This window comes from Sorex fumeus, unplaced genomic scaffold (genome assembly GCF_029834395.1).
Source record: "Sorex fumeus unplaced genomic scaffold, SorFum_2.1 ptg000115l, whole genome shotgun sequence".
Lineage (NCBI taxonomy): Eukaryota > Metazoa > Chordata > Mammalia > Eulipotyphla > Soricidae > Sorex > Sorex fumeus.
Genome location: NW_026606172.1, coordinates 3,116,226 through 3,130,660, shown reverse-complemented (window position 1 = coordinate 3,130,660; position 14,435 = coordinate 3,116,226).

The following is a 14,435-nucleotide window of genomic DNA, read 5'->3' as shown; positions in this document are numbered from 1 at the left end:
AGGACAATGCTACAATGCTACAATTCAATAACTTCTTTTTTATTCAGTGATTGTTTTGCCTCATAATCTTTACGACTGACCCTCTGAATTTAATACCTTTTAAAACATATAATGATAGTGACATATTTCCTGATTTTTAATTTTATTTTACTTTTTATCTTTGATTCTGGGGCCATATTTGGCAGTGCTTGGCGGCTACACCTGGCCCTGTGTTTGGAGGGTACCTTCAGTGATGATACAGTGACAGAGATGGAATCTGGGCTTCCTACATGCAAAGAATGCCCTAAACCAGGTGCTGCTCCCTAACTTTTATTTTAAATGTCTATTGTTTTGACATGCATTTTAGCTGACTAAGAAAGGGAAATCTATTGAGTATTAACTGTCAAAGTTCGAATTTCAATAGAAATAGGCTTATAACTAGATTGGTTAATATTTGATTATATTAATAAATTTCTAACATCTCATTAGAAAATTGGCATAATTTTAAGCTGATAAATCTAAATTTATATTTTGTAATGAATGTAACTGTGCTTATAATTTCATTTGGGGTCAATATTCAATATAATTTAATGTAACTTAAAGCCCATTTCTAAGAAAGAAAATTCAGCTCAGTGGTAAGAATATTTGTCTTGCATGCATTAGACCCTGCGTTCAGTTTCCAGAACTGCATAAAAAGGAATAACCCATTTATATCATTTCTTGCTTTTAAAAAATATATTCATCCTTTATTACATACTTTGTAGCATCAATTTAGATGTCCTGATAGAATAAAAAAAATTGAACTTTATGATATCATACAGGATGTGATAAAAGATGATGGCTACCTATGCATGTATGTTTAAATTTTTTAATTTGGAGATAAATTTCTTTCCAGAATGTGTTTAGAACTCACTTATTTTATAATACAATGAAATAACTAGTTTATATAAAGTACATTCTTTAAAATAAAACATAAACAGAAAAAAGTTCACAGCAGAGACTTCTAAATATTCAGTCAAATCACCTTAAAAAAAAAAGAAACATAGGAACATTCACTTCATACCTTTAGAAAAACTCACTATCAGTGAGACATTCACTCAAGATCTTTTATATGTGTCTGATAATAGTACCTTATATATTTATTTTTAACTATTATTTCTGCCCTCAGTTTGACTACATTGCAAAAACTAGCAAAGAGGTTTGCATTTTGCCAAATGAGAAATATAAGAGCTAACTACCCGCCTTTCCCAGAACATTATGACAAAAAAAGAACTAAGTGGGAGCCAGGACACCTGATTAGTTTCTTTTCTTTATCATAAAATACTGTGTGACTTTGGGAAAACTGCATTCAAATGTCTAAAAATGCTGTTTTCATGGAAAATGAGGATTTTAAAATAGACATCTCTAAGGTACACTCATATCTTGAATTCTATGATATTGTTGATTAGAGACATATGTAAGTGTTTGCTGATAGTTTTAAACTGGAAGTTTGAGCTTTATCCTGGAAAAACTTTTGATGTTGAAATTAGTTTAGTTACTGTGAGAGAACTGAGCTTTGATCTAAAGCATTGATTCAGAACATCATGATGTGCTTTAAACACAATTTAAACATCATGTGACAGAGTAAAGAGAATTGCCATTAGGTACATTTTGTTAAGAGCTTATACTGTAAATGTCCTTTATTCACCTAAGATGTAAGTTGTAACAAAATGTGAATTACTATTTTTTTTATTTACTTGTTTGTTCTAAGAAAATCTTTTATAGAGAACTTCAACTAAAACTTTATAATAGATAATAGTAATTATAATAATTATTGAGAAGTGAAAATTTTTCTTGAAAATCAAGAAATTAGGAAATGAAAACTAAAGATTTCTGGTATATCATATATAAAGGAAAAAACATACAAATTTATCTCTAAGAATGGTATATAGTAGGAACTGGAGTGGTAGTACAGCGGATAGAGTGTTTGCCTTGCATGCAGCCAACCCAGGTTTGACCCAGCATTCCATATGGTCCCCCGGAGTAATTACTGAGTACAGAGTCTGGAGTCACCCCTGAGCATTGCCAGGGATTACCCAGAAAGAAGCAAAAAAATAAAACAAAGTATATAGTAAATAAAAAGAGACAAATTTGGAATATACCCATTCTTCCCATATCCAGAAAAACAAAAACAAATGTCAGTATTATTATACAAGAATGCAAGATACAAATTAATATATCATAGTTTTGTACATAGAAATGTATAAATTTTTGAATTAATATATTTTAGATTTTCAAAATGTACATAGTATGAGAGAAATTTCTTAAATATGATTGTTCACATGGAAACTTGAAAACGTATGCCATACAAATACTAAACAAACCAACTTAGATAAATGTATAAGTAAGTTTATTAGACTTTATAGTTAACACATCAGAATCTATGAAATCATATAAAATAATTGAAGAGCAGAGAGAACATATGAGTCATGTAGCAGTTTTCCCACTTGCACAAAAGTGAGAGGAACTAAGAAAAACCAAAGCAGTAAATACAAAGATCCTATAAATAAACCCAAGGGGAAAATTTCAAGAAGATATTCAAATTGTCATATAGTTTGTCAAAAAAATAGTGGTTAGTAGGAAAATAATTTAATTATTTCCATGAGAATATCTCTGGCTAATTTCAAGTAGTAGTACTTAGGAGAGGACAGAAATTTGAGCATGGGGTTAAGTGATAAGGTTGGACGGTGAGAAGATCATGGTGAAAGGAAAATTAATATATTTTTTCTATTTAGGTTTTTTACTAAGCAAGTATATACAATTAATATATAAATTAATTAATTTATAAAATAAGTTAGCTAATAAGAGAAAGAGAAGTAACCTGAGATCAAAATTCAGAACTTGCATTATCTAGGAATCTCATCGTCTAATTTGTACTGATTCACATGCACAGGCTTCGTAACTTTGCTTTGTGTTGTACACGCATTTATGTATTGAGTTGATGTCTATAAATTGAAAGAATAAGTTAAAAATATTCATTTCAAGAACTCTGTCATATATATTCTACATTTCTTAAATGAGTTCTACATTTCTTAAAAGAGTTCCCAGAGAACAGAACCAGACAGAGAAAATATATATTTAGGGGGCAGGTTGTGGGCTGTTCTCTTTCCCTAAGCTGTACTGTGCAAGAAAGAGTGGCTGTGTGGGACCAGGCCAGAGCACTTGGAAGCCAGAGCACTCATCTTCCTAGAGTTGTTACAGGTACCATAAATATAGTCACTGGCATCCCTAAAGCAGTGCAAAGCTAGACCAGGTGGCCACTACACAGGCTGTCATTATTGATTTTATTTTTTAAGTATGCATCTATTTTAGAATGACATCTTTCTCTAAGCTAGCTAGGAGAATATCAGTTTATATTTAGAATATAAATTTGAGATCAGCCATTTCCCCAAAAGGACAAACATGTTTTGATTTAAGAAAAAACAAATAAACCATTCATCTTCTTTCCTCAAACATTTTAGGAATTGTAGCATTATGACTTAGAAAGTGAGAAATACAAATTATTTCAAAATGTAAGTTCATGTGGAGAAGACTTTTGGTAATTTTCAGAAAAAAAAGATTAAAAAAAAAACGGCTGTAGTTTAAAAGTAGTGTACCAGTTAACTGATTTTAAAGATTTTGTATTGCTTTGTTTTCGAACTCACCCTTATCCTTCTATGAGGAAGTACTGAGAAAGGGGCACTTTTTGTGTGTCATGATGGATCACGATCATCTTGTTGTTTGCCTCGAGCAGGTCCCAGTAACCTCTTCTTCGCACTAGCCCTGAGATTTTAAAAAGTGCCATATTCAAGGCTCTTTCAGGGTTAGAAGAATGAGACTCATCATTGTTACTGGTATTTGGCATATTGGGTACGCCACAGGGAGTTTGCCAGACTCTGCTGTGTTGGCAGGTAATATTTGATAGCCTGCTAGGTTGTCCAAAATAAGAATGAGATAATAAGTTTGTCGTGTGGCTGCATTTGTGGCCGTATGCTTCTGGGAGCTGGGTTTTATAGTCTCTGGGTCTTGGCCATTGATGGGATTACATGGCGCTGGAGTGGGGGGGAAGGGCAGTTGGTGGGCGTGACCCCTGCCTACTGGAAGACGGAAGATCTGAGTGGAGGATACTCAGCCCAGATCCGAGCAGACTTGGAGATCTCAGCCCCAGGACCGACATGCCTTTGTTCCTCTGCCAGTACCTTCATGCGTGTGGAGAGTGGTCTCAGCAAGGTTGTGACTGGTTCTGGAGGTCTTTGGCTGTCGGGGTTCTGCTCGGAGTGGGGAGGGAAACTCAACCCAGGGGTGTAATCCCATCAAATGCAAAGACCCAGAGACTATAAAACCCAGCTCCCAGAAGAGAACAGCACAGAGTCTCCTTCCCCTGCTCCTGGCCGTCCTGCTGGGCCCCTTGGAAGAGGGCGGGGTTTTTTTGTGTAATATTCTAAATTGACGTTCTTGACTTTTCAGCTTGAAGATTTTCAGACATGATTAAAACATGATTTATTTTTATTTCTGTATCAGAAGTATTTCAGTTGTACCTAGTCATGTAACATATAAGTGTCACCTTTTCATTCACACAAAGTTTTTTTAATCCAAATTGGATTGAAAATGGAGTTTGTAAAGGGAAAAAAAATTGGATCATTACCTATGCCTTTAATGATGGGGGAACAATTGTACTCGACTCTATATTTAGACTTTGCTGTAGGCAGCCTGCCTGGCCAGCCCCTGCTCACCATCTAATGCTGTGAACGGTTGGGTCTTCCCAAAAGCGTCCACTGCCATCACATGGAGTTGGAATCAATATTTAGATGTTTTCATAAAGGTAAAAAAGTTGTTTGTCTCATACAGTTTAATCACCTACTGTTTATAAAATGCAGTGACAGTCACTGTCCTTCCATAGTTCATCGATTTGCTCGAGTGGGCCCAGTAACGTCTTCATTGGAGACTTTGTTGTTACTGTGTTTGGCATATCACATACATCACGGGTAGCTTGCCAGACTCTGCCATGCGTGCGAGATACTCTCGGTAGCTTGCCGGGTTCTCCGAGAGGGGCGGAGGAATGGAACTCGGGTCGGCCATGTTGGCTGCGTGCTCTGCAAACGCCCTACCGCTGTGCTATTGCTCTTATTTTAATATTATTTGTTTTATGTTTAGTGAACCAGAAGTTTCACTAGAATGATGACAAAAAAGAAATTATACACAAATCATATATAGGACAATCATAATAAAATCACAAGATAATTCAGTTACAGGCTCAAATATTTTATTGACTCCATTTTAGACTCTAAACTTGATAAATACTGTGATTGAATCAAAATTTTGAAAAGTTGGGGGTAAGAAAGATAGTACACAAGATAAGGCTAAGACTCTAGTTAGAATCTTCAGTACGTATATGTTCCCTGAGAATTCCCAGGTGTTATTCTACATACTGTCAAGGATGACCCAAAAACCCTCCCAAAACTTTTCCTTAGATATGAATGCAAGAAATAACAAGATAAATTAGTAAGAATATTAAACAAATTAATTGAAATTATGATAAAATTAGTATGTAATGCATGATCAAAAATATATAGGAGCAAATTCCAGACATGATGGATTTCCCATGCTATGACTTTTTATATCTACTGAACTAATAAATTCAAAATATTCATGCAATTAACCAGAGAAAATGATTTATCTGTATATGTTTTAAGTTATTTTCTTAATCAAGTAATGTTAAATATAAGTTTATCTACATTCTACTTAATATTTTCATCATATATAGTTTCCGAAAAAAACACATAAAGCCTGAAAATTATCTTTAATGTGAAAGTTTCAATCACTTAGAGATATTATTTCACATTTATCATCTTATTATGTCAATAATAAACCAAGTACTTTATTTATTGCTTTCAAACTAATAGAAAAGAATTTTTAGAAATTTTGATCCAGAAAAGGATCTTGCATATTTTATTTTATAATTTCATTTGGGTTTTTGAACTGTACTCAGAGAGGCCCTATGGCTTACTCCTATCTCTGTGCTCAGGGATCACTCCGGCGGAGTTTGGGGGACCATCTGGGATGTTGGGGATGGAACCCTGTTTGTCTGTATGCAAAACAAATGCTCTACCCCCTATCTCTCCAGCTCCAAACTTGTGTATTTTAAATTGAATTGAGTTTGTTTAAATAACAATTGCATTAGTTTAATAATAATACTTAATTTATTCATTTATTTTTTCATTTTTTTCTTTTTTCTGTACCCACATAATTGGATTTTATAAATTTTCAGTTAAATTCATGCTATCTAAGGAATAAATAATAGTTTTCATAGCAGACCCAAGCAACAGGCAGAATTGTAACAGAGATATGTAGGAAGTATGATCATATAAATATGTTAACATATTCTTAGTTCTGCCGTGATCCCTCTTTATGAAGTTAGAATAAGAGGACTAGATGTAATGGTACTGAAAGTAATTCAGAAAATGTTAAAACTAAATTAAAAATGTAAAAGCCCGCAGAGTTATATCAAGAAGAAAAAATAATAATGAAGATTTATTCTACTTCGTGTCATCCATCAAAGATGCCAAAGTAATATAACTTGTGAAAGGGTATTGTTAACATATGATAATATGTAGACTGATGTTATTTAGACAAGTTTTGCTTCACATATAAGTCAGACTCTTGCAGTCTTGCTAGTCATAAACATAAGAGGTTACTGATTTAATGACAGACAGAATTTCCTGCTGAGCCATGAAGGAGATAATAGTTCAAAAATTAAAGTTTAAAGTGTTTACTACAAGACATATCCAAAATGGCTAACACTGATGACTTATTTTTAAAGAATGAATATGAGTATGCTAGTTTAAAGATTTTATACATAGCAATAGTTTTATTTGTAACTTAATTTGCTTATTTACTAAATAATAGCAAATTTTGGAATTCCAGATGGAATTAATTTTTCTTACCACATGTTTTCTCCTGAGATAAGCACTCTCACCAGACAGGATTACAAAAATACCAGCAGGATAATGTGGCTAATGCCATGGCAAAATTTTTTTCCAGGTAGATGGAGGTTCTGGTGGATATTTTGAAATGTATGTTTAGAATATTTCATTGAAATGGATAAAATCTAAGTTTTAGTTCTTCTAAAGACATATACTTCATAGTTCTTCTAATGACAATTTCTTCATGTAACTTTTAGTCTTAACCTGATGAAATTTCATTTCCTACTCCTGAGTTGTTAACTTGTTCCACTGAGACAGCATAAAAGAAATACTTTTTAAGAAGTTCATAAAACAGAAGATTCTGTAGGTATTGTAAGTTGTCACATAAACATAAGCACATGCTTAGTGTAAAAATTATTTTTCTTGTGGCTTTAGTGATAGCACAGCAGGTAGGGCGTTTGCCTTGCACATGGCCAACCGAGGTTCAATTCCCAGCATCCCATATGGTCCCTTAAGCACCGCCAGGAGTAATTCCTGCCTGCAGATCAAGGAGTAACCCCTGAGCATCACTGGGTGTGACCCGAAAAGCAAAAATGAAAAAAAATATTTTTTCTTTTAAACGAATATAAATAAACATTGTAAGATAATTACAAAGGGTAATGGGAATAGTACTTCATATTGATCTAATAAGTAGTCTAATTAGCTTACCACAATCAGAGTATTGAGAATTGCAGATAACAGGGACACCGATACAATAGGAAAGGGAAGCAAAATCTCTGGTAAAAAACATGGTGCTGCAAGACTACATATTTAAAAGCCTATTGTTTACTGTATTGTAAATCCCGTTCTGTCACTACTGGTGCCACTGGAGCAAATCGATGAACAACGGGAGGACAGTGCTACAGTGCTATTGTAAATCCCAGTGCACCAATAAAAGTTCACATTAACATTATTCTATATTGATTATATGTTAAAACTCTGAGCCTGAAAAAGTACCTGACATATATCAGATGTTCAGATAATATTCAAGACAACATAAATTGCATTAAAAAAATTTATTAAGAGAGTCGGATTTAAAAAAACATACATTATAGAGTTGTTTGATGCTTATGATGTTCCACTACCAACAATATCCCCTTCCCTCCACCAATGTTGCTACATTCCATGCCAATACTGAGCCTGCCTGCTTGGAAGACATATAACAAATTTATTTCATGTTACTTGCTTCAATAAAGCTTAAATACATGGAAAATAGAATTATCAGGAAAGTTAACAAAAGTCAATTAGTTGATTGGTATGTTTTTATCTTTTCTTAATCTTTCACAAGCAAACATATGCACCATTAATGAGTGCCAAACTCAATGCAACATGTTGAAAAACTTTTTCTGTCCTTTAAAGGAGCTTTTTTAATGCTCATTGCAAAAATTTGTTTCAAGGACATGAATTAACTAAGCTGTTACTTGTCCATGAATCTCTATTTCATGCCTTCAAATCTGAATGATAGTATAGATGGATAGAGTTCTCAAGGTAAGGTGATCATTGTAGGAAAACATTGGTTTGTCCTTTCTGCCTTGCCACAGGAAGTTTAGGTTTATTGGGTTACTCCCAACACAATGCTCCCATTCCTCTGTGTTTATTTGTAAACTCTTTCTGTGTGCTCTGCTTCCCCAACTGATCTTTATCTCCTAATAAGACTCTGTTAACTTATAAATATTGCTTTTCTCTCCTCTTTCTCTTCTCTTCTTATGTCCTTTGCATAGTTAGCTCAGAGTAAGGTCCTTTTTGTATAGACACAAGAAGACAGTTAATGTTATTCTTTTGTAACTTTGCACCCGGCCCAGAAAAGGTCAGACCTGAACACCTGAAGAACCTGCCGTCAGTACTCATCAATACACTGGCTCGGCTCTTCACTCGCTACCTGTCTGAATGCAAGGTTCCATCTCAATGGAAAACCAGCAGGACCGTACTACTGTTCAAGAAGGGAGACATCCATGACATTGGCAACTATCGCCCGATCTGCCTATTGTCTGTCATCTACAAGTTGTTCACTCGAGTCATCCTGAATAGGATTGGCAGAACACTAGATGAAGGACAACCATGTGAGCAAGCAGGGTTCCGCAAAGGATTCAGCACCATCGACCATAGCCACACGATAACCAAGCTCATTGAGGTTTCTCGGGAGTTCAAGATGCCGCTCTGCTTAACGTTCATTGATTTAAAGAAGGCCTTTGATTCTGTTGAGACGGAAGCGGTCATTGAAGCCCTAGCCAATCAGGATCCTCCGTGAGCTGTATTGCGGATTCACTACCAGGATCTCACCATTCTACAAAGAAGTGATCGTTGATGTCAAGAGAGGGGTGCGGCAGGGTGATACCATTTCACCAAAACTCTTCAGTGCCACCCTCGAGAACATCATGCGACGACTGGAATGGGAAGGAATGGGAGTGAAGATAGATGGTCGGCAACTACACCACCTCCGCTTTGCTGATGACATTGTTTTAATAACACCAAACATCAGCCAAGCGGCACAAATGCTGGCCGACTTTGACCGTGAGTGTGGAAAGGTAGGACTACAGCTGAATCTTACGAAGACAATGTTTATGAGAAACAGCCTTGTTCCTGACGCCCCATTCGCTCTCAATGGAACGACCATCTCCAAATGCAACAGCTATGTGTACCTAGGTCGAGAGGTCAACATGACAAATGACCTGGCACCCGAGCTGCGCAGGAGGAAGAGAGCGGCTTGGAACGCCTTCAAGAACTTCGAAGAAATAGCTAAGAGGACGAAGAACCTCCGGCTCCGGGCACATCTCTTTGATTCCACTGTTCTTCCTGCATTAACATATGCCTCAGAGACCTGGGCCCTACGCAAACAAGATGAGAATGCCATTCAGGTCTCCCAAAGAAGAATAGAAAGAGCTATGCTTGGAATATCACGTTTCACTCAAATGAGAGAACGAATCCGGAGTTCTGACATCCGTTGACGATCAAGGATCAAGGACGCTGTCTCATTTGCCAAGGTGTCAAAAATCAGATGGGCTGGTCACGTAATGAGATTTAAAGACGACCGTTGGACTAGAGCTGTTACTGATTGGATTCCATGGGATGTCAAGAGACCGCGTGGCCGCCCACCTACCAGATGGTCAGACTTCTTTGTCAAGATCATGAACGATCGGTTTGAGGCCCTCCACGTTCCCGGAGCGAAGAGATGCCATTGGGCTACACTAGCACGCGACAGGGACAAATGGAGACGTTACTGGCGCCCGCTCGAGCAAATCGACGACTAACGGGAAGTTAAGTGTGATTAAGTGTGTGATTAACTTGGGAATTAATTGACTCCGAATGATATTCTTTCCTGGGCATCTGTTTTCTCTACTTAAGCCTCAGTTGTCCTTACTTCCTAAAACCCCCAAATCAGTGTCGTGACAACAACGAATGAACCCAAGACATGCTGTAAGCTATTCTGGCATTGAAATGGGTCAGGCCAAGGAATCATAATATTTAAGTATAAGTTAAGAGCATAGTCATGGACAAATTCTGTCATGATCCAAAAAGTAACTGGATTAGGACCCTGCTAGGTTTAGAAAAGTTTAATTTGACCTGAGCACTCTAGCCTGAGATCTATAGCAAGATGTCTCCAGGAGAGGCACCCTACAAGCACAATGTATCTCTAAGAAGTAGAATTAAGATGTTAATTGAGATGTTAATTAAATTATTGGACCAAGAAAAGGAGAAAAAACCCTAAGTGGCATTTCACCCTTGAGCCAGATCCCCCTGACTGCAGGTGATCACTTTCATATGCTGATTCTGCTACCTAACCTGAATGTGTGGTTGTGACCTCCAATGCAGGGAGTTAGTGAGAGACTAGAAAAAGACCAAGGCGATGAGTGGGAGCGTGGAGAAACAAGTGAGGGAGACAGGAGGAGATGGGAATGAAGGTTTAGTGACATTGGAACAGGCGCATGGGGAGAATGGATAAACAGGAACTGATCACCAACCAGACTGGCCCTCGTTTCTTCCTTCATCCACCCATGGCTTCAGCAGTCCTGGGTGGAGAAATGGTCTGTGATCACAGAAGACAGACAGGGAGAGAGAGCCTCAGACTTCATAGTAGTCTGGTGATTATGCAATAATTTCCTTGAGTTTTTGTACTAACGTCCTTGTATTCTCTTCTGGTTTGTAGAGTGACATTTCATAGGGCTGTTTTATATCTTAGGCGCTTTCCTTTGTAAGTTTCTTTTAACATTTATCTGCTTTCAATATCTATTTCTATCCATATCAGAGTATAATGTGTCTTGAGGTTTCTTAGTTGGGTCTATTTTCGCTGGGTCCCTTCAGGCTTTGAAACTCCATGCCTAGTGCTCGCTTTGGCAGCACACATACTAAAATTGAAACTCCATGCCTAGATTCCTCAACTCTGTGAAATTCTGATTGACTGTTTCTTTAACTATTGTTTCTTTATAATTTTTCTCCTTTCTGCTCTTCAAGGACTCTGATGATTCTTAAATTGTTCCTTTACAACTCATCCCACAGTTCTCTCGTATGCTGTTCATTTCATTTAGGACTATTTTCACCTTCCACTCTCTTTTAACAGTTTCTTCCTACTCTTGGAACTCCTTAATCTTTTGCTCATTTTCTTTTATTCTGTTATTCAGAAGCTCTATTGAATTTTTTTATCTCCTACCATTTTCTTTATTTCTGATTGTAGTAGTTATTTTTAAATTTAGATTCATATTTTCTTGTGCTTTGCTGACCACCTCTACTATCATTTCTTCCTTCCTTCCTTCCTTCCTTCCTTCCTTCCTTCCTTCCTCCCTCCCTCCCTCTCTTTCTTTCTTTCTTTCTTTCTTTCTTTCTTCTTAAATTTTTATTAGTGAGACAGCATGAGGTACAGTTGTAGACTTACAAAGTTTGTGCTTGGGTTTCAATTATACAATGATCAAATACCCATTCCTCCACCAGTGCCTATTTCCCACCACCACGGATCCTAGTGTGCTATCATTTCGAAATTTGAGCCCATCATGATGTCACTAAAGACACTGTCTAGGGATTTATTGGGCTGGTTCGTGTTGATTTCGTCTTTGGAAATACTATTTTCCTTTTTGTAATAAGTGGGATTCTTTTGTTTTCCCATTGCTTTTCTAGTGATCTTGCTTGCTGAGGATTAGTCTTTGTAGTTAATTCCCCTGGGAAATGTTAAGAAAATGACTGGGAGTTGCTCTTTGCCTTTTTTTCAGAAAATGCCAAGAAGTGTGTAAGTGGGGATAGAATGTAATTTGTTGAGTAGATTTGCGTCCACCTGTGATGTGCCCTTAATAATACATAGTTAGGGTGTGGGGGCTGCTGGACCACACTCTTTTAGGGAGGGGCTCTGCCTCTATTTCCAGAATAGGCCTAGTAATATCAGTAATATCATTAATATCACCTGGGATGGTGGAGCACCAAGGAGAAGGAGCTGTGATGTGACAAATAAATTGTACTTTATCTGCAAAATTTTAATAATTTTAACACAATAACTGAATTATTTCATTTTGTAATTGAACCACCCATATTAAGGTATTGTTAGATAAAGCAGGCTTGAATTATCTCAATACACCATTATTAGCACAACTCTTTGAGAGTTCACTATTACTGGAATATGTCAGAGTGTCAAACCTCCTGGACAAATAGTCAATATAAAATTACAGAAGTTTTTTTTTAATTGCAACATATTGAAATGCTTCTACTAAAAAATTAAAACAGGGCTAGATATGGTAAAGTCATTTAGGGCATTTTTGTCTTTGCACAGAGGTATGATCTCTAGCACTACATTTGGTTTCCAATTGGGACCCGTAATCACAGTGCTGGGTGTAATCTCTGAGCACTGGAGTGGTTGCTCCCGGCCTCCACCACCACTCTCTCCTCCCCCCCAACGTGCCCCCCAGCAAATAAACCTTAAAAATGTATTTTGCCTGACCGAAGGAAACATTTGTCTGCACATTATGTCATATTAAAGGCCCTCCCGTTGATCGTCGATTTGCTCGAGCGGGCCCAGTAACGTCTCCATTGGAGACTTTGTTGTTACTGTGTCTGGCATATCGAATACTCTCGGTAGCTTGCCGGGCTCTCTGAGAGGGGCGGAGGAATCGAACTCGGGTCGGCCATGTTGGCCGTTTGTGAGGCGAACGCCCTACCCGCTGTGCTATCGCTCCAGCCTGAAAATTAAAATCTTACCATATCAAAAAGTACCTAGTTGTTTCACAATTATTTTTAATTTATTGTTATGCCTTTTTATTGAGGAGCTGTTCACATGATTGTCTGTACTTTTAATGCTCGTACACTGGCATCTGCTGCATCCATTGAAGACCTTATGGTACAAGCGCGAAAGATCAAGTACGACATCATTGGTCTGACCGAAACGAGAAGACATCAATCCCATCATGCTGTTTTCGACACTGGAGAAGAACTGTTCCTTGGAACATGTGATAAAAGAGGCATCGGTGGTGTCGGTATCCTTGTCAACACAAACTTAGTAACGAGCATTGATTCATTCGAATGCCTAACAACCCGAATTGGACGATTACACTTGAATAAATGTGGCTCGCTACCGGCAATTTCTATCTTTATTGTCTATGCACCAACATCCAGTTATGGTGAAAGAGAAACTGAGAAATTCTACACGGAGCTGGAGAAGTTCTATAAAGAAGATCACACCTTCTACAAGATCATTGTCGGTGATTTTAATGCCAAAATAGGACCAAGAAGATCAGTCGATGAACTCCACATCGGAACCCATGGCCTGGAATGGAACGAACAGGGTGACAGACTGTCTGAGTTCATCATGTCAACCAAAACCTTCCATGGTAACTCACAATTCCAAAAGGCTGAATCTAAACGTTGGACATGGGAGTCTCCCGATGGACGGTTCCACAATGAAATAGACCACATCATATTCAATCGGCGGTTTTGCCTAACCGATGTTGCTGTTGTCCCAAAATTCCAAACGGGATCAGACCACCGTCTTCTTCGTGCAAAATTCTACCTCACAGAAGGAGGAGAAAAGAATGCAAGGTTTAAGAAGAGGACTCCCAGAACAACCACCAACTGGGAGCTCTTTGGCTCTATTGCGGCAACATGGGAATATGCCGTCATTGACAACATTGATGAGGAATACGATCGAATGATTCAGCACCTCCATGATTGTGCAAGGAATGCCAAGAGAGAGATAACCACAAAAAAACGTCTTTCTTCGAACACTCTTGAACTTATTCGCCAACGTGGCTTGGCACATGCCTCAGGCAATCACAAGCGAACATCCGAACTGGCAAAACAGTGCAGAGAGGCCATCAAGGATGACCTCAAAAACAGGATAGCAGCAGTACTGGTAGATGCAGCAGAAGCTGGGAAAAACATTCGTAATGCCTGCCTGTCCTTCACCAACTACAAAACCAAGATGACTGCCCTCCGACATCATGATGGATCTATCACATATTCCAGAAGGGCAATGGAGAAGATTATTCATGACTTCTACTCAGA